Here is a 4970-nt window from a genome sequence, read left to right as displayed (position 1 = left end):
GCTGGCTTGTTTGCTACCGGCTTCTGAATTGAATTCTCCGCTGAGCACTTTTATGGTAAGTTTTTCAATATTACTTTGATCTTAAATGTGTTTATTGAAAAATAAGGGCATTGTTTTGTGCCCATAGTAATCCTGGTTATTTTGGGGCAAAACGGATATTTTTAATAATTGAGGTCATGTCTCCTTTTGTATTATTTTCATCCTACCCACCACTCCACGCCTAAGTATGAAATCCTGCGAGATTTTGTGGGATTTGAGTTTTTAAAATAGGGCGGGGCCTATTGTTTGGTCTTGGAGAACATGTGGTGGACAAGGAAGTGTAAGGCTGGCTGGTCCAGGTGGGCTTTAAATTGTTGTGATAGTAATCACTTGTTTTTAACTTTTTATTATGATATGCTTAGGGTCGTGCTTAAATGAGCCTCTGTACCAGAACAGCTGAGTTGGATGATTACATGACCGTCTGCAGCCATCAAGAAGTGCAGAAGGTTGTTAATCATCCACAGATTCAATCCAGGTGAGGCAGAAGGGAAACACTTAACATGTAAGGCAGGTGAAACACTGAACTAAACCTGCTAATGACTGATTCAGTCTGTTGATCCTTGGATTGGTAACTGGTTAAATTGAACTGGACTATTGTTACTTGTGTGGGATCTTTATTAGCATATAGACACTTTTTAAGGAATTTAATCAACTTATTTGGAAATATTTGTAGTTGATGGAAGATTGAACCAGCTATTTGATGGAAGTTTATTCTGTATAAATTATAATTTTTCCAACTACACTATAAATCACCTTTTGTTCGATTTATTTGTCTCTGGTGTGTTAAATAAACCTGATCCTCCCTGAGTTTTATTGTTAGGTTTTCTGATAAACATCCCTTTATTTTAAATATTGATTTAATATCAATATCATAAATCCTACACTATACTGCAGCTTGATGGGTAAATGCAGTTGTATATGTAAACATTAAGATAAATATTAATGAAAGATTAAGATATTAATTTAACAGTGAGTGTACATGGGGAACTATATGGTTTGTATTTGTTCTCAGACCTGTAACCAGTACAGTGTTTAATCTTTCATTGTGTTTCAGAACTTTTCAAATGTTTATCATATTTCTAACTGGCACCTTCCTCACTTTTATTTTTTTCAGCTGTTGCTCTGCAGTTTGACCGAAAGCTGACTCTTGAGGACTGCAGCAAAACTGTCAAGAAGTGGCTTCATTATGCGCCAGAACGAGAGGAAGACATCGCAAGGAATCAAAGTGACGCCAACCAGAGTCAAACTGGGGTTACCACAACTTGTACTGTTTCCCTACTTCATACAGTACAAAGCTTAACCTCATGGACTCTGTTCTTCTGTGGACAACATACTGTTGTTTTGACAGTCAAAAAGGAATCAAATATGTTTAAAGATCTGTCCCTCTTTTCTTAAATAAAATGTTAAATCAAACCCATGTTGTCATTTTTAAACCTTTGTACACAGTTTACGCATCATCTGCCAATAATACAGTGTTTAACACCAGTGAAGAAACTTTTAGTGGCATGTTATGATGTAGACCTATCAGACGTAAAATGTACATAAATCCTTAGCTTTCATTCAATATAAAAACAACCCAAATCTGCATGTACATCCACAGTCAAATGAGTGTTGAATCAACATTGATTCAATCTAGAATTAACACAAATCTGCATGCAGATCCACGTTCAGATGATGGTTGAATGAACGTTGATTCCTAACTGATTCAATGTAGAATCAACACAGATATGCATGCAGATCCATAGTCAAATGAGTGTTGAATCAACATTGATTCAATGTAGAATCAACACAAATATGCATGCAGATCCACGTTCAGATGATGGTTGAATCACCATTGATTCCTAACTTATTCAATGTAGAATCAACACAAATATGCATGCAGATCCACAGTCAAATGAGTGTTGAATCAACATTGATTCAATGTAGAATCAACACAAATATGCATGCAGATCCACGTTCAGATGATGGTTGAATCACCATTGATTCCTAACTTATTCAATGTAGAATCAACACAAATATGCATGCAGATCCACAGTCAAATGAGTGTTGAATCAACATTGATTCAATGTAGAATCAACACAAATATGCATGCAGATCCACGTTCAGATGATGGTTGAATCACCATTGATTCCTAACTTATTCAATGTAGAATCAACACAAATATGCATGCAGATCCACAGTCAAATGAGTGTTGAATCAACATTGATTCAATGTAGAATCAACCGAAATCCGGATGCAGATCCACGTTCAGATGATGGCTGACTCAACATTGATATAATGTAGAATCAACATTGATTCATAACTGATTCAATGTACTATCAACACAAGTATGCATACAAGTTGACATACAGATGATGGTTGAATCAACATTGATATAATGTCAGTTATGGTTGAAACCCTAACGTTGATTCAACATACAAGTCACCGACAACTTTCAATGTTGTTTCAATGTCAGCGTTCAACGTTGATTCAATGTTTCTGGCTGACATTGATTCAATGTTGTTTCAATCATTCTGTGCTATCTGGGTTATTTATGGGTACCAGGTCACATATGTAGGATTAAATGACTAAAATGAGAAATATAAATTAATTTTGCATCCATTATGAAATAGGATCACAAAGTCTTGTATATTCTCAAATTCGTCTCACCTCGTCTATGTTGGCTTATTTTCGTGACGTGTTTGCGTGGGTCTGTGTAAACTCACATTCTAGCAGTTCCAAAGGTTGTAACATCTTCCTTTATGATTTACAGTATTAGTTTCTATAAAAATCCCAAAGTCTGTGGAACAAATGACAGGAAAAAAAAAAAAAACGCTGGCGGATGTTCTGTATTTTAATTTACAAAAATTGGCTGCCCTGGTGTGGGGACATCTGCTGTTTTCCCATTTGCATTAATTATTTTATATGAATCACAGGGACGCAAACACTGAAATGACATCCTGGTGAGAAATCTCCTTATTCTTTGTTTCCAGTTCTGCTCTTTGACTCAGATGAGGCTTTACTGTGTCTCCCTAGGTGGGCTACTAGAAATGGATTCTAAAGTTTTACTTGATTTTGCTCTTCCTCTGTTAGTTCCACTTTAAAATAGAAATGTAAATACTCTTTTATTTTATTTTTTGAATGGTGAATGATTTAGAGAGATGCTATCCTCTGCACAGTTTACACTTGTAGGGCTTTTTTAGATGCCGGGGTTTCAAGGTTTCTGACATTGTTTGCTAAAAAAAAAAAAGGTTTTTGTGAAGGTAATTTAAAAGGTTTTGTTGTTTTAGTTTGTTCCATTTTTATTTGATCTAAACAGATTCACATAAAAAAATCTCAAAGTAGAGAGAAATGAAATGTTTCTGCAGGTACTTATGTTTTATTTTCCTTCTGCGTGCCAGATGTCACAATAAACAGCGTCTGTATATATATATATATATATATATATATATATATATATATATATATATATATATATATATTCATTTATTTATTTATTCAGGAACAGTTTATCGAGTCAAGTCAAGGGTGTTGTGAAAGCTTGCAGAGTACTCTAAGATATTTTCCATTTAAAGCCTCCTGCCTCACCTGCAGGCAGTTGTTGCCAAATCCCACAGTGAGTCTCTGAACTGTCTGTCAACAAAGCATTGATCACAGAGTCCTTTACGCTACGCTTTAAAAAACTATAAGCATGGCAAAATTGGAGCGATGTTTTACACTCTTCCTACAGTAGCTGCACTTTCATTTCAAATATACATGTTTTGTTTATATTCTCCTCCTAGTCTAAAAAAAAACACAATTTCTCAATTGTGGAATGGAATTAAAATCACACACAAATAAGCTCGTTCACGGGATAAGTCATGGAAAATTATGGCAACGACTGATGTAAACAGTTGCACGAGATAATACATTCATAATTCAGCCACGGCGGTAGCGCTCATTATCTATCATCCAACGCTGGAGTCGTGACTTCTTCGTATTGACGAAATTGTGGTCAGTGAATTTGCAGAGCTTTGTCACGCCATCAACAGCTGGACGTTTCAGGTGAAATACAAAGTGAAGTCAAAGTGACTGTTTCTTTTGACAAATTAAAATTTATGGAGCTCCTTTTAGTAATTCGGTAAGAAACCTCTCTGCATAATTGTCATGACCGTGTTTCTGTGTATTTTTGAAGTTTTTTGTGTTCAGTTTCCTTCCTGTGTCTCCGTATCTGCGTCTTCCCCGTTGATTCCCAGGTGTGTCTCGTTCCCTTGATTACCCCCTGTGTGTATTTAGTCCCACCTGTTGTCTGTGTTCTTCGTCGGGTCCTCGTCAATTGCTGTCTAACGTCTTTGCGTCAGCCTGTCCGTCCTCTCAGTTGTACTGATTAAGTCCTGTGTCGGCGTTAGCTCTAGTATTTTCAGTCTTTGTATCCAGTGCTACCGGCTATAGCTGTGCTCTTATCTGTCTGCTGTGCTGCCTGTTCCTGGACTGTTTAGGAGCTATATTATCATTAAATTCATCATATTCATCATTTTACATTGGTCTCAGCGTCCTCTCCTCACCACAACCACACCAATCTTGACAATAATAAGTGTCCGCCTGTCCAAACTTATCAATACATCTGCTGGAACACAAACCAGAGGCCATCGAAGCACATTAAAACTGTTTATCTTGTGCAAATGTATGCAGAGCCAGTGTAATGTGCCACAGTGCTGAAAATCACATTTATGTTTTAATATTATTTCTCCAATGCATTTAGAAAATGTGGTTGTAAATTAAAAACCTCCCATTTTATAGTTATATATACGACCACATCATCCTCTAGCCTCAGATGTAAAAGTTGACGTTTTTATGTGAGTGTTTCAAAATAACCCTGGTTTGTTGTCATGTAAAAATGTCTGTCCAGCTTAAGGAAATGACTCTCTAATGCTGGGTTTGTCTGAAAAGTTTCCATGCTTTGATGGAGGATT

General features: G+C 36.3%; 1 long non-coding RNA gene across 1 annotated transcript; it reads left to right on the top strand.

Moving 5' to 3' along the window:
* Positions 1–316: 316 nt before the first annotated feature.
* On the top strand, positions 317–1456 carry LOC148155308 (uncharacterized). Its single transcript, XR_015765474.1, has 2 exons — positions 317–514; positions 1154–1456. It is a non-coding gene; the product is annotated as an uncharacterized LOC148155308 (long non-coding RNA).
* The last annotated feature ends 3514 nt before the right edge of the window (positions 1457–4970 follow it).

This window comes from Poecilia mexicana, unplaced genomic scaffold (genome assembly GCF_051168715.1).
Source record: "Poecilia mexicana isolate PSO_F unplaced genomic scaffold, ASM5116871v1 scaffold_15, whole genome shotgun sequence".
NCBI classification, from domain to species: Eukaryota; Metazoa; Chordata; class Actinopteri; order Cyprinodontiformes; family Poeciliidae; genus Poecilia; species Poecilia mexicana.
This window is presented reverse-complemented; position numbering and strand designations above follow the sequence as displayed.